We start from the raw sequence: 17,634 nt of genomic DNA on the forward strand, positions 1-17,634 counted from the left end.
AGACCCTTTGCTATGAAGCATTATACAGACATATTCAATCTCTCCCTATCCCAGTCTACTGTTCCCACATGCTTCAATATGTCCACCATTGTTCCTGTACCCAATATATATTTTTATTTAACCTTCATTTAACTAGGCAAGTCAGTTGAGAACAAATTCTTATTTACAATGACGGCCTACCCCGGCCAAACCTGGACGATGCTGAGCCAATTGTTAGCCGCCCTAATCACACTCCCAATCACAGCCAGATGTGATTCAGTTTTTGAACCAGGGACTGTAGTGATGCCTCTTGCACTGAGATGCAGTGCCTTAGACCGTTGTGCCACTCGGGAGCCCATAAAGCAAAGGTAACTGAACTAAATGACTATCGCCATGTAGAACTCACTTCCGTCATCATGAAGTGCTTTGAGAGACTAGTCAAGGATCATATCACCTCCACCTTACCTGTCACCCTAGACCCATTTCAATTTGATTACCGCCCCATTAGATCCACAGAAGATGCAAGCGCCATCACACTGCCCTATCCCATCTGGACAAGAGGAATACTTATGTAAGAATGCTGTTCATTGACTATAGTTCAGAATTCAACACCATAGTCCCCTCCAAGCTCTTTATTAAGCTGGAGGCCCTGGGTCTGAACCCAACCCTGTGTAACTTCATCCTGGACTTCCTGACGGGCCACCCCCAGGTGGTGAAGGTAGGAACAAAACACCTCCACTTCGCTGATACCCACAAGGAAGGGTGCTCAGCCCCCTCCTGTACTTCCTGTTCACCTATGGCTGCGTGGCCACGCAAGCCTCAATCATCAAGTTTGCAGATGACACAACAGTAGTAGGCCTGATTACCAGCAATTATGAGACAGTCTACAGGGCGGAAGTGAGGGCCCTGGGAGTGTGGTGCCATAAAAATAACCTCTCACCAAACATCAACAAAACTAAGGAGATGATTGTGGACTTCAGGAAACAGCAGAGGGAGTACCCCCCATCCACATCGATGGGACCGCAGTGGAGAAGGTGGAAAACTTCAGGTTCCTCGGCGTACACATCACTGACAAACTGAAATGGTCCACCAAAAAGACAGTGTGGTGTAGAATGCACAACAGCGACTCTTCAACCGCAGGAAGCTGAATAAATTTAGCTAGGCACCTAAAACCCTCACAAACTTTTACAGGTGCACAATTGAGAGCACCCTGTCAGGCTGTACCACCGCCTGGTACGGCAACTGCACCGCCGGCAACTGCACCCCCCCCGGTGATGCGGTCTGCCCAACACATCACCGGGGGCAAACTACCTGCCCTCCAGGACATCTTCAGCAGCCGATGTCACAGGAAGGCCAAAAAGATCATCAAGGACAACAACCACCCGAGCCACTGCCTGTTCACCCCGTTATCATCCAGAAGACAAGGTCAGTGCCGGTACATCAAAGCTGGGACAGAGAGACTGAAAAACAGCTTCTATCTCAAGGCCGTCAGACTGTTAAATACTGTTTAATAGCCATCAGTAGCACATTAGAGGCTGCTGCCTATATACATAGACTTGGAATCACTGGCCATTTTAAAAATGGAACACTAGTCACTTTAATAATGTTTACATATTTTGCATTACTCATCTCATATGTATATACTGTATTCTATCCTATTCTACTGTATCTTAGTCTATGCCGCTCTGACATTACTCCCCTAAATTTGTATATATTTTTAATTCCATTCCTTTAGATGTGTGTATTGTTGTGAAGTTGTTCGATATTACTGCACTGTTGTCCTTGAGTGTCCCAGCCAGAGCCCAGACTTGAACCCGATCAAACATCTCTGGAGAGACATGAAACTAGCTGTGCAGTGACGTTCCTCATCCAAACTAACAGAGCTTGAGAGGATCTCCAGAGAAGAATGGGAGAAACTCCCCAAATACAGGTGTGCCAAGCTTGTAGTGTCATTCCCAAGAAGACTTGAGGCTGTAATCGCTGCCAAAGGTGTTTCAACAAAGTACTGAGTAAAGGGTCTGAACATTTATGTAAATGTACGATTGGGCCGTTGTCATCACACTTCCATGATTAGTAAGAACTAGGGTAGACTTATAGGATAATTGTTTTTTATGATTCATACATACTTTCCTAACCCTAAAATGTACCTAAATAATCTACAAGATCAGAGTATTTTTAAATCTACCAGTTGGAGACGAATGATGACTTCCTTTAATCAATAGATTAGATTCTAGAACTAGATTCTGTTCTCTCCATTTAATTGATAGATTAGATTCTAGAACTAGATTCTGTTCTCTCCATGTATTCTATAGAGTATGTTGACAACATTCTAATTAAAAGGTATTCAACCGTATTTAAATGGCTTAAGATGACATGTACTCTAAACCATACTGAATGAAAACTCCATGACAAAATCTGTTGGCCAACAATTGTGAGGGTTTTCAGCAAGGTAGCAACACATGCAGAGTGTGCGTAGGCAAAGCATTGAGATCGGCCCCGGTCTCCTGGTAAAACACCAGACCCCTCCCCCTACAGCATTTTTTTTTATAATTTTGAGAAATTGGCACTACAGTCTCGGGTTAAAAAACTACTTTGCCAAAAAAAACACAACACCTGTCTATGAATTTGAGAGGTTACATTGCTCCAGATACTCAACTAGTCTAAAGAAAACCAGTTTTAATGCTTCTTTAATCAGAATAACAGTTTTCAGACGTGCTAACATAATTGCAAAAGGGTTTTCTAATGATCAACTAGCCTTTTAAAATGATAAACTTGGATTAGCTAACACAACGTGCCATTGGAGTGATGGTTGCTGATAATGGGCCTCTGTACGCCTATGTAGATAGTCCATAAAAAAATCTGCCGTTTCCAGCTACAATAGTCATTTACAGTAGACATTAACAATGTCTACACTGTATCTCTGATCAATTTGATGTTATTTTAATGGACAAAAAATTGTATTCTTTTAAAAACAAAGTCATTTCTATGTGACCCCAACCTGTTGAACGGTAGTGTACATCTACATCCTCCCATGTCGCTGAACCATTGATCAATAATTCCTTTTTACAGGAAAAACACTATTTCCATTGATCAATAATTCCCTATTACAGGAAAAAACACTATTTCCATTGATTGTTAGTACTGTATTGACCTCTCGTCCTCTGTCTCTCTCGTACTCTGCCTTGTGTATTTTTCAAAATATTCTTATAGTCCCAATTTAGAATCAAATAGACTTCCCAAAAATAATATGGCATTTACTTTATTTCACCTTTATTTAATCAGATATGTCGACTGAGAACCAATTCACATTTACAATGACAATCTGAATAGAGAAATACTAATATCAATTTATTTAATAATGAACATGTTTGAAATATCACAATTATATAGTGAACAACATGTAGGGGTTTACACTTGCATTCAATCAATCTTAAATTCATAATCAAAACATCATATATTTTTTAAACTATTTGAATCTGATTTTCGACATGATCATGTCTTGAGCTGAAACCCCAAAAAATGTAGATCTATTTTTCAGTATGTTTTCATTCATACAATATGATTTAATGTAGCATGAACAAAAACACAATTTCTCAATCAAAAACATAAGTCAGAACATAGCCTCTCTATTCTCTCGTGTGATTTCAGGTCCTCTGACTGGGGAAATGTATTTTCACAATGAGAGCAGTGGTATGTCTTCTCCTCCTGTGTCTTAGTATGTTGGAAAAGCTTTTCTCCCGTGTGTATTCTCTCAGGCCTTTTCAAGCTCCCTAACCGGCTAAAACTCTTTTCACACAGGGAACATTGGTAAGGTTTTTCTTCTGAGTGTACTCTCTCATGCGCTTTCAGGCTCCCTTGATGGGTAAAACTCTTTTCACAATTGGAACAGTGGTAAGGCTTTTCTCCTGTGTGTATTCTCTCATGCTCATTCAGGCTCACATACCACCTAAAATTCCTTCCACAGTGGGAAGAGTGATAAGGCTTCTCTCCCGTGTGTCCCCTCGCATGTGTTTTCAGGCTCCCTAACTGAGTAAAACTCTCTACACAGTGGGAACAGTGGTAAGGCTTCTCTCCAGAGTGTATTCTCATATGTATTTTCAGGTTCCCTAACCCAGTAAATATCTTTCCACACTGAGAGCAGTGGTAGGTCTTCCTATCTTCTGTGTGTATTTCTTCATGTTGTTTCAGGTACCGTAACTGGGTAAACCTCTTTCCACACTGGGAACATTCTTGTGTGTGTCCTCTCATGCTCTTTTAGGTTCCCTAACTTGGTAAAACTCTTTCCACAGTGGGAGCAATCGTAAGGGTTTTCTCCTGTATGCGGTCTCTCATGTACTTTCAGGTTCCTTAACCCCTTAAAACTCTTTCCACACTGGGAACAGAGGTGTTGTCTTGCTGGTTTGGGTGTCTCTGGGTCTGGTTCCCTTGAAGGACTCTCCCCACTGTCAGAGTGAGAGTCTGGTCCCTCTCCTACCAAAGACAAACAGAGTATCTAGTTAAATACTAAACAGAAAACTGAATTAAACCTCCATAAAATAAAACTGTCTTCCTGTGAGGCTAGATTCCTCAAAAAACAGAAGTCAGTTTTCAGAACATTCCATAATTGAATAAAAACCATAATAATAATGTAGAACATAAATTCTAATATTGCGCTCATGTTTATATCAGAGCTCTATAATAGGGAAAGAGGGTAATATTAGATAATGTCATGTATAGGCTGAACAGAGCTCTATAATAATAGATCATGTCATGTTTATAGGCTGAGCAGAGCTCTATAATAGATAATGTCATGTTTATAGGCTGAATAGAGCTCTATAATAATAGGTAATGTCATGTTTATAGGCTGAACAGAGCTATATAATAATAGATAATGTCATGTTTATAGGCTGAGCAGAGCTCTATAATAATAGATAATGTCATGTATTTAGCTGAACAGAGCTCTATAATAATAGATACTGTCATGTACAGTGCCTTGCGAAAGTATTCGGCCCCCTTGAACTTTGCGACCTTTTGCCACATTTCAGGCTTCAAACATAAAGATATAAAACTGTATTTTTTTGTGAAGAATCAACAACAAGTGGGACACAATCATGAAGTGGAACGACATTTATTGGATATTTAAAACTTTTTTAACAAATCAAAAACTGAAAAATTGGGCATGCAAAATTACTCAGCCCCTTTACTTTCAGTGCAGCAAACTCTCTCCAGAAGTTCAGTGAGGATCTCTGAATGATCCAATGTTGACCTAAATGACTAATGATGATAAATACAATCCACCTGTGTGTAATCAAGTCTCCGTATAAATGCACCTGCCCTGTGATAGTCTCAGAGGTCCGTTAAAAGCGCAGAGAGCATCATGAAGAACAAGGAACACACAAGGCAGGTCCGAGATACTGTTGTGAAGAAGTTTAAAGCCGGATTTGGATACAAAAAGATTTCCCAAGCTTTAAACATCCCAAAGAGCACTGTGCAAGCGCTAATATTGAAATGGAAGGAGTATCAGACCACTGCAAATCTACCAAGACCTGGCCGTCCCTCTAAACTTTCAACTCATACAAGGAGAAGACTGATCAGAGATGCAGCCAAGAGGCCCATGATCACTCTGGATGAACTGCAGAGATCTACAGCTGAGGTGGGAGACTCTGTCCATAGGACAACAATCAGTCGTATATTGCACAAATCTGGCAGTTATGGAAGAGTGGCAAGAAGAAAGCCATTTCTTAAAGATATCCATAAAAAGTGTCGTTTAAAGTTTGCCACACGCCACCTGGGAGACACACCAAACATGTGGAAGAAGGTGCTCTGGTCAGATGAAACCAAAATGGAACTTTTTGGCAACAATGCAAAACGTTATGTTTGGCGTAAAAGCAACACAGCTGAACACACCATCCCCACTGTCAAACATGGTGGTGGCAGCATCATGGTTTGGGCCTGCTTTTCTTCAGCAGGGACAGGGAAGATGGTTAAAATTGATGGGAAGATGGATGGAGCCAAATACAGGACCATTCTGGAAGAAAGACCTGAGACTGGGACGGAGATTTGTCTTCCAACAAGACAATGATCCAAAACAAAGCAAAATCTACAATGGAATGGTTCAAAAATAAACATATCCAGGTGTTAGAATGGCCAAGTCAAAGTCCAGACCTGAATCCAATCGAGAATCTGTGGAAAGAACTGAAAACTGCTGTTCACAAATGCTCTCCATCCAACCTCACTGAGCTCGAGCTGTTTTGCAAGGAGGAATGGGAAAAAAATTCAGCCTCTCGATGTGCAAAACTGATAGAGACATACCCCAAGCGACTTACAGCTGTAATCGCTGCAAAAGGTGGCGCTACAAAGTATTAACTTAAGGGGGCTGAATAATTTTGCACGCCAAATTTTTCAGTTTTTGATTTGTTAAAAAAGTTTGAAATATCCAATAAATGTCATTCCACTTCATGATTGTGTCCCACTTGTTGTTGATTCTTCACAAAAAAATACAGTTTTATATCTTTATGTTTGAAGCCTGAAATGTGGCAAAAGGTCGCAAAGTTCAAGGGGGCCGAACACTTTCGCAAGGCACTGTATTTAGCTGAACAGAGCTCTACAATAATAGATAATGTCATGTATTTAGCTGAACAGAGCTCTATAATAATAGATAATGTCATGTTTATAGGCTGAGCAGAGCTCTATAATAATAGGTAATGTCATGTTTATAGACTGAACAGAGCTCTATAATAATAGATAATGTCATGTTTATAGGCTGAGCAGAGCTCTATAATAATAGATAATGTCATGTATTTAGCTGAACAGAGCTCTATAATAATAAATAATGTGATGTATTTAGCTGAACAGAGCTCTAGAATAATAGATAATGTCATGTATTTAGCTGAACAGAGCTCTATAATAATATATAATGTCATGTATTTAGCTGAACAGAGTTCTATAATAATAGATAATGTCATGTTTATAGGCTGAGCAGAGCTCTATAATAATAGATAATGTCATGTTTATAGGCTAAACAGAGCTCTATAATATTAGATAATGTCATGTGTATAGGCTGAGGTCTTAAGTGTCCTAGGACCAGTTGAAGTAGAACAGAGCTATATAATATATAATGTTTATAGGCTGATCAGAGCTCTATAATATATAATGTTTATAGGCTGAACAGAGCTCTAAAATATATATAATGTTTATAGGCTGAGGCCTGAAGTGTTCCAGGACCAGTTGAAGTAGAACAGACCTCTATAATACATAATGTTTATAGGCTGATCAGAGCTCTATAATACACTGCTCAAAAAAATAAAGGGAACACTTAAACAACACTATGTAACTCCAAGTCAATCACACTTCTGTGATATCAAACTGTCCACTTAGGAAGCAACACTGATTGACAATACATTTCACATGCTGTTGTGCATATGGAATAGACAACAGGTGGAAATTATAGGCAATTAGCAAGACACCCCCAATAAAGGAGTGGTTCTATAGGGGGTGACCACAGACCACTTCTCAGTTCCTATGCTTCCTGGCTGATGTTTTGGTCACTTTTGAATGCTGGCGGTGCTTTCACTCTAGTGGTAGCATGAGACGAAGTCTACAACCCACACAAGTGGCTCTGGTAGTGCAGCTCATCCAGGATGGCACATCAATGCGAGCTGAGGCAAGAAGGTTTGCTGTGTCTGTCAGCGTAGTGTCCAGAGCATGGAGGCGCTACCAGGAGACAGGCCAGTACATCAGGAGATGTGGAGGAGGCCGTAGGAGGGCAACAACCCAGCAGCAGGACCGCTACCTCCGCCTTTGTGCAAGGAGGAGCAGGAAGAGCACTCCCAGAGCCCTGCAAAATGACCTCCAGCAGGCCACAAATGTGCATGTGTCTGCTCAAACGGTCAGAAACAGACTCCATGAGGGTGGTCTGAGGGCCCGACGTCCACAGGTGGGAGTTGTGCTTACAGCCCAACACTGTGCAGGACGTTTGGCATTTGCCAGAGAACACCAAGATTGGCCAATTCGCCACTGGCGCCCTGTGCTCTTCACAGATGAAAGCAGGTTCACATTGAGCACATGTGACAGACGTAACAGTCTGGAGACGCCGTGGAGAACGTTCTGCTGCCTGCAACATCCTCCAGCATGACCGGTTTGGCGGTGGGTCAGTCATGGTGTGGGGTGGCATTTCTTTGGGGGGCCGCACAGCCCTCCATGTGCTCGCCAGAGGTAGCCTGACTGCCATTAGGTACCGAGATGAGATCCTCAGACCCCTTGTGAGACCATATGCTGGTGCGGTTGGCCCAGGGTTCCTCCTAATGCAAGACAATGCTAGACCTCATGTGGCTGGAGTGTGTCAGCAGTTCCTGCAAGAGGAAGGCATTGATGCTATGGACCGGCCCGCCCATTCCCCAGACCTGAATCCAATTGAGCACATCTGGGACATCATGTCTCGCTCCATCCACCAAGGCCACGTTGCACCACAGACTGTCCAGGAGTTGGCAGATGCTTTAGTCCAGGTCTGGGAGGAGATCCCTCAGGAGACCATCCGCCACCTCATCAGGAGCATGCCCAGGCGTTGTAGGGAGGTCATACAGGCACATGGAGGCCACACACACTACTGAGCCTCATGTTGACTTGTTTTAAGGACATTACATCAAAGTTGGATCAGCCTGTATTGTGGTTTTCCACTTTAATTTTGAGTGTGACTCCAAATCTAGACCTCCATGGGTTGATACATTTGATTTCCATTGATCATTTTTGTGTGATTTTGTTGTCAGCACATTCAACTATGTAAAGAATTGTCAATCAGTGTTGCTTCCTAAGTGGACAGTTTGATTTCACAGAAGTGTGATTGACTTGGAGTTACATTGTGTTGTTTAAGTGTTCCCTTTATTTTTTTGAGCAGTGTATATCATGTTTATTGACTGAACAGAGCTCTATAATATATATCATGTTTATAGGCTGAGGCCTGAAGTGTTCCAGGACCAGTTGAAGCCCAAAGATCCAGCACCATATTTGACAGTAGGTGCAGGGTTCTGTTCTGCATTCTAATTTAGACTCTAAACCCACTGGTGTTACCAAGGAGCTCTATGTTCATGTCATCCAACACATGTAAATGACTGGAGACAATAAAAGGCTAAACAACATTGGTAATTGGATTGAAAGCCGTGCTGTAGTCAGATTACTGGGAAATAGAGGTGTTTAGCCACGCCCACCAGTGGTGGGTTTGGTGTCAGAATGAGAACGCAGGGCCATCTCAGGCCCCGGACTTTAAGCCCATTTGGAAACCTGTGGTTTGGTGTCAGAATGAGAACGCAGGGCCATCTCAGGCCCCACACTTTAACCCCATTTGGAAATCTGTGGTTTGAATTGAAGAGGGCAGTCCATAAGGACCTTGTAGGATTCTGTATGGAGAATGGTATAAGATCACTATGTTTTCTAGAACTCATCAAACATCTGGACAGATTCTGTATCGAGGAATGGTCTAAGATCCTTCCCACGGTGTTCTCCAATCTCATAAAACATTTTAGGAAAAAGTTCAGTGCTGTCATCATCGCAAGGTGAGGTATTGAGAGGTAGTAATCAAATCAAATCAAATATTATTGGTCACATACACATGGTTAGCAGATGTTATTGTAGTGAAATGCTTGTGCTTCTAGTTCCGACAGTGCAGCAATATCTAACAAGTAATCTAACAATTCCACAACTACCTAATACACACAAATCTAAATGGATGGAATAAGAATATGTACATATAAATATATGGATGAGCAATTGTCGAGCGGCATAAGCAAGGTGCAATAGATGGTAAAAGATACAGTGTATACATATGAGATGAGTAATGTAAGATATGTAAACATTATTATTAAATTGGCATTGTTTAAAGTGACTAGTGAGTCTCTCTGTAGGCAGAAGCCTCTCTGAGTTAGTGATGGCTGTTTAGCAGTCTGACGGCCTTCAGATAGAAGCTGTTTTTCAGTCTCTCGGTCCCTGCTTTGATGCACCTGTACTGACCTTGCCTTCTGGATGGTAGCAGGCTGAACAGGCAGAGGCTCGGCTGGTTGTTATATTTAAAGGCTATATAGTGTTTACATTTATCAAGGGTGCCAATAATACTGGACCTGAATATAAAATATAGTATTTAAAGACTATATAGTGTTTACACTTATCAAGGGTGCCAATAATACTGGACCTGACTATAAAATATAGTATTTAAAGACTGGACCTGATTGTATATCTTAAATGACCAAGTTTTCACTAATTTGATGACAGACTAATTGCCAAGCAATTCAAAAAGGTCAGGGGACCCTGGCTGGAAGTATGATGTAATGCCACTCTCACACAGTATGGCAGAGCAGACCCCTATCAGGCCTCTCAGTTCCAATACAATACAGAGAAGAGTCATTAGACAAAGGCGTACGGGGGGGGGGGGGTGGTTAGAGCCCCTACGCTCTGTCTGAACATTTACGCACAGCGCTTGCGGTACGGTTTTGGAAGCATAAGGACCTAATCTTTCATATCAGCCAGAAACAATTTTTTTAAACTAAAGGTTAAAATGATACACACCTTTATAGGGTTAAAGTTGTGTTCCCACTCAGGCATATCTCCATGTTCCATGGAACACAGTGGGGTTCAACTGTGCTAAATAGGTCTCTAACATGCTCTGAACACCGGCATGGAATGGAAGAAGGCCTCCAGAAATGTGTCGTAAATAAAAAATACAGTCGGCTGCAACTGTGACGAATCACTGAAACATACTGTCGGCTGCAACTGTATTAAAACACTGAAACATACTGTCAGCTGCAACTGTGATAATCACTGAAACATACTGTCAGCTGCATCTGTATTAAGACACTGAAACATACTGTCGGCTGCAACTGTATGTAAACACTCAAAAATACTGTCAGCTGCAACTGTGATGAAACACGGACACATACTGTCAGCTGCATCTGTATTAAGACACTGAAACATACTGTCAGCTGCAACTGCATTAAAACACTGAAAAATACTATCGGCTGCAACTGTGATGAAACACTGAAACATACTGTCAGCTGCAACTGTGATGAAACACTGAAAAATACTGTCAGCTGCAACTGTGACGAATCACTAAAACATACTGTCAACTGCAACTGTATTAAATCAGTAAAACATACTGTCAGCTGCAACTGGATTAAAACACTGAAAAATACTGTCGGCGGCAACTGTGATGAAACACTGAATCATACTGTCAGCTGCAACTGCATTAAAACACTGAAAAATACTGTAGGCTGCAACTGTAATGAAACACTGAAACATACTGTCTGCTGAAACTGTATTAAAACACTAAAACATACTCTCAGCTGCAACTGTGATAATCACTGAAACATACTGTCAGCTGCAACTGTGAAGAAACACGGAAACATACTGTCAGCTGCATCTGTTTTAAGACACTGAAACACACAGTCAGCTGCAACTGTTATGAAATTATGAAACACGGAAAAATACTGTCAGCTGCAACTGATTTAAAACACTGAATCATACTGTCAGCTGCAACTGCATTAAAACACTGAAAAATACTGTCGGCTGCAAATGTGATGAAACACTGAAACATACTGTCAGCTGCAACTGCATTAAAACACTGAAAAATACTGTCGGCTGCAATTGTATTAAAACACTAAAACATACTCTCAGCTGCAACTGAGATAATCACTGAAACATACTGTCAGCTGCAACTGTGAAGAAACACGGAAACATACTGTCAGCTGCAACTGCATTAAAACACTGAAAAATACTGTCGGCTGCAAATGTGATGAAACACTGAAACATACTGTCAGCTGCAACTGTGATAATCACTGAAACATACTGTCAGCTGCAACTGTGAAGAAACACGGAAACATACTGTCAGCTGCATCTGTTTTAAGACACTGAAACACACTGTCAGCTGCAACTGTTATGAAACACGGAAAAATACTGTCAGCTGCAACTGTGAAGAAACACGGAAACAGACTGTCAGCTGCATCTGTATTAAGACACTAAAACATACTGTCAGCTGCAACTGTGATGAATCACTGAAACATACTGTCAGCTGCAACTGCATTAAAACACTGAAAAATACTGTCGGCTGCAACTGAGATGAATCACTGAAACATACTGTCAGCTGCAACTGCATTAAAACACTGAAGAATACTGTCGGCTGCAACTGTGATAAATCACTGAAACATACTGTCAACTGCAACTGTATTAAATCACTAAAACATACTGTCAGCTGCAACTGGATTAAAACACTGAAAATACTGTAGGCTGCAACTGTAATGAAACACTGAAACATACTGTTAGCTGCAACTGCATTAAAACACTGACAAATATTGTCGGCTGCAACTGTGATGAATCACTGAAACATACTGTCAACTGCAACTGTGAAGAAACACGGAAACATACTGTCAGCTGCATCTGTTTTAAGACACTGAAACACACTGTCAGCTGCAACTGTTATGAAACATGGAAATATACTGTCAGCTGCAACTGATTTAAAACACTGAAACATACTGTCAGCTGCAACTGCATTAAAACACTGAAAAATACTGTCGGCTGCAAATGTGATGAAACACTGAAACATACTGTCAGCTGCAACTGTGATGAAACACTGAAAAATACTGTCAGCTGCAACTGCATTAAAACACTAAAACATACTCTCAGCTGCAACTGTGATAATCACTGAAACGTACTATCAGCTGCAACTGTGAAGAAACACTGAAACATACTGTCAGCTGCAACTGCATTAAAACACTGAAAAATACTGTCGGCTGCAACTGTGATGAATCACTGAAACATACTGTCAGCTGCAACTGCATAAAAACACTGAAAAACACTGTCGGCTGCAACTGTGATGAATCACTGAAACATACTGTCAGCTGCAACTGCATTAAAACACTGAAACATACTGTCAGCTGCAACTGCATTAAAACACTGAAAAATACTGTCGGCTGCAAATGTGATGAAACACTGAAACCTACTGTCAGCTGCAACTGTGATGAAACACTGACAAATACTGTCAGCTGCAAATGCATTAAAACACTGAAAAATACTGTCGGCTGCAACTGTGATGAATCACTGAAAGATACTGTCTGCTGCAACTGTATTAAAACACTAAAACATACTCTCAGCTGCAACTGTGATAATCACTAAAACATATTGTCAGCTGCAACTGTGATGAATCACTGAAACATACTGTCAGCTGCAACTGCATTAAAACACTGAAAAATACTGTCGGCTACAACTGTGACGAATCACTGAAACATACTGTCAACTGCAACTGTATTAAATCACTAAAACATACTGTCAGCTGCAACTGGATTAAAACACTGAAAATACTGTCGGCGGCAACTGTGATGAAACACTGAATCATACTGTCAGCTGCAACTGCATTAAAACACTGAAAAATACTGTAGGTTGCAACTGTAATGAAACACTGAAAGATACTGTCTGCTGAAACTGTATAAAAACACTAAAACATACTCTCAGCTGCAACTGTGATAATCACTGAAACATACTGTCAGCTGCATCTTTTTTAAGACACTGAAACATACTGTCAGCTGCAACTGTGATGAAACACAGAAAAATACTGTCAGCTGCAACTGATTTAAAACACTGAAACATACTGTCAGCTGCAACTGCATTAAAACACTGAAAAATACTGTCGGCTGCAAATGTGATGAAAAACTGAAACATACTGTCAGCTGCAACTGTGATGAAACACTGAAAAATACTGTCAGCTGCAACTGCATTAAAACACTAAAACATACTCTCAGCTGCAACTGTGATAATCACTGAAACGTACTATCAGCTGCAACTGTGAAGAAACACTGAAACATACTGTCAGCTGCAACTGCATTAAAACACTGAAAAATACTGTCGGCTGCAACTGTGATGAATCACTGAAACATACTGTCAGCTGCAACTGCATTAAAACACTGAAACATACTGTCAGCTGCAACTGCATTAAAACACTGAAAAACACTGTCGGCTGCAACTGTGATGAATCACTGAAACATACTGTCAGCTGCAACTGCATTAAAACACTGAAACATACTGTCAGCTGCAACTGCATTAAAACACTGAAAAATACTGTCGGCTGCAAATGTGATGAAACACTGAAACATATTGTCAGCTGCAACTGTGATGAATCACTGAAACATACTGTCAGCTGCAACTGCATTAAAACACTGAAAAATACTGTCGGCTACAACTGTGACGAATCACTGAAACATACTGTCAACTGCAACTGTATTAAATCACTAAAACATACTGTCAGCTGCAACTGGATTAAAACACTGAAAATACTGTCGGCGGCAACTGTGATGAAACACTGAATCATACTGTCAGCTGCAACTGCATTAAAACACTGAAAAATACTGTAGGTTGCAACTGTAATGAAACACTGAAAGATACTGTCTGCTGAAACTGTATAAAAACACTAAAACATACTCTCAGCTGCAACTGTGATAATCACTGAAACATACTGTCAGCTGCATCTTTTTTAAGACACTGAAACATACTGTCAGCTGCAACTGTGATGAAACACAGAAAAATACTGTCAGCTGCAACTGATTTAAAACACTGAAACATACTGTCAGCTGCAACTGCATTAAAACACTGAAAAATACTGTCAGCTGCAACTGCATTAAAACACTGAAACATACTGTCAGCTGTAACTGCATTAAAACACTGAAAAATACTGTCGGCTACAACTGTGACGAATCACTGAAACATACTGTCAACTGCAACTGTATTAAATCACTAAAACATACTGTCAGCTGCAACTGGATTAAAACACTGAAAATACTGTCGGCAGCAACTGTGACGAAACACTGAATCATACTGTCAGCTGCAACTGCATTAAAACACTGAAAAATACTGTCGGCTGCAACTGTGATGAATTACTGAAACATACTGTCAGCTGCAACTGCATTAAAACACTGAAAAATACTGTAGACTGCAACTGTAATGAAACACTGAAACATACTGTCAGCTGCAACTGCATTAATACACAGAAACATACTGTAAGCTGCAACTGTGATAATCACTGAAACAGACTGTCAGCTGCAACTGTGATGAAACACGGAAACATAGTGTCAGCTGCATCTGTATTAAGACACTGAAACATACTGTCAGCTGCAACTGTATTAAAACACTGAAACATACTGTCAGCTGCAACTGCATTAAAACACTGAAAAATACTGTCGGCTGCAACTGTGATGAATTACTGAAACATACTGTCAGCTGCAACTGCATTAACTCACTGAAACATACTGTCAGCTGCAACTGGATTAAAACACTGAAAAATACTGTCGGCTGCAACTGTGATGAATTACTGAAACATACTGTCAGCTGCAACTGCATTAAAACACTGAAAAATACTGTAGGCGGCAACTGTGATGAAACACTGAAACATACTGTCAGCTGCAACTGCATTAAACACTGAAGAATACTGTCGGCGGCAACTGTGATGAAACACTGAAACATACTGTCAGCTGCAACTGTGAAGAAACACGGAAACATATTGTCAGCTGCATCTGTTTTAAGACACTGAAACACACAGTCAGCTGCAACTGTTATGAAACACAGAAAAATACTGTCAGCTGCAACTGATTTAAAACACTGAAACATACTGTCAGCTGCAACTGCATTAAAACACTAAAACATACTCTCAGCTGCAACTGTGATAATCACTGAAACATACTGTCAGCTGCAACTGTGAAGAAACACGGAAACATACTGTCAGCTGCATCTGTTTTAAGACACTGAAACACACAGTCAGCTGCAACTGTTATGAAACACAGAAAAATACTGTCAGCTGCAACTGATTTAAAACACTGAAACATACTGTCAGCTGCAACTGCATTAAAACACTGAAAAATACTGTCGGCTACAACTGTGACGAATCACTGAAACATACTGTCAACTGCAACTGTATTAAATCACTAAAACATACTGTCAGCTGCAACTGGATTAAAACACTGAAAATACTGTTGGCGGCAACTGTGATGAAACACTGAATCATACTGTCAGCTGCAACTGCATTAAAACACTGAAAAATACTGGCGGCTGCAACTGTGATGAATCACTGAAACATACTGTCAACTGCAATTGTATTAAATCACTAAAACATACTGTCAGCTGCAACTGGATTAAAACACTGAAAATACTGTCGGCGGCAACTGTGATGAAACACTGAATCATACTGTCAGCTGCAACTGCATTAATACACTGAAACATACTGTCAGCTGCAACTGTGATAATCACTGAAACAAACTGTCAGCTGCAACTGTGATGAAACACGGAAACATACTGTCATCTGCATCTGTATTAAGACACTGAAACATACTGTCAGCTGGAACTGTATTAAAACACTGAAACATACTGTCAGCTGCAACTGCATTAAAACACTGAAAAATACTGTCGGCTGCAACTGTGATGAATTACTGAAACATACTGTCAGCTGCAACTGCATTAAAACACTGAAAAATACTGTCGGCTGCAACTGTGATGAATCACTGAAATATATGGTCAGCTGCAACTGCATTAAAACACTGAAAATACTGTCGGTGGCAACTGTGATGAAACACTGAAACATACTGTCAGCTGCAACTGCATTAAAACACTGAAAAATACTGTCGGCTGCAACTGTGATGAATCACTGAAACATACTGTCAACTGCAACTGTATTAAATCACTAAAACAAACTGTCGGCTGCAACTGTGATAAATCACTGAAACATACTGTCAGCTGCAACTGCATTAAAACACTGAAAAATACTGTAGGCTGCAACTATGATGAATCACTGAAACATACTGTCAGCTGCAACTGCATTAAAACACTGAAAAATACTGTCGGCTGCAACTGTGATGAATTACTGAAACATACTGTCAGCTGCAACTGCATTAAAACACTGAAAAATACTGTCGGCTACAACTGTGACGAATCACTGAAACATACTGTCAACTGCAACTGTATTAAATCACTAAAACATACTGTCAGCTGCAACTGGATTAAAACACTGAAAATACTGTCGGCGGCAACTGTGATGAAACACTGAATCATACTGTCAGCTGCAACTGCATTAAAACACTGAAAAATACTGTAGGTTGCAACTGTAATGAAACACTGAAAGATACTGTCTGCTGAAACTGTATAAAAACACTAAAACATACTCTCAGCTGCAACTGTGATAATCACTGAAACATACTGTCAGCTGCATCTTTTTTAAGACACTGAAACATACTGTCAGCTGCAACTGTGATGAAACACAGAAAAATACTGTCAGCTGCAACTGATTTAAAACACTGAAACATACTGTCAGCTGCAACTGCATTAAAACACTGAAAAATACTGTCAGCTGCAACTGCATTAAAACACTGAAACATACTGTCAGCTGTAACTGCATTAAAACACTGAAAAATACTGTCGGCTACAACTGTGACGAATCACTAAAACATACTGTCAGCTGCAACTGGATTAAAACACTGAAAATACTGTCGGCAGCAACTGTGATGAAACACTGAAACATACTGTCAGCTGGGACAGCCCTAGAACATACAACATATATGCATTCAGACCCCTTCCCTTTTTTACAATTTTTTTTACGTTACAGCCTTACAGCCTTACAGATGACATTTTAAAAAGTGCTCAATCTGACATTACAATACCCCA

Source organism: Oncorhynchus mykiss, chromosome 13 (assembly GCF_057628025.1).
Source record: "Oncorhynchus mykiss isolate SJ-2025 chromosome 13, ASM5762802v1, whole genome shotgun sequence".
Classification (NCBI taxonomy): domain Eukaryota; kingdom Metazoa; phylum Chordata; class Actinopteri; order Salmoniformes; family Salmonidae; genus Oncorhynchus; species Oncorhynchus mykiss.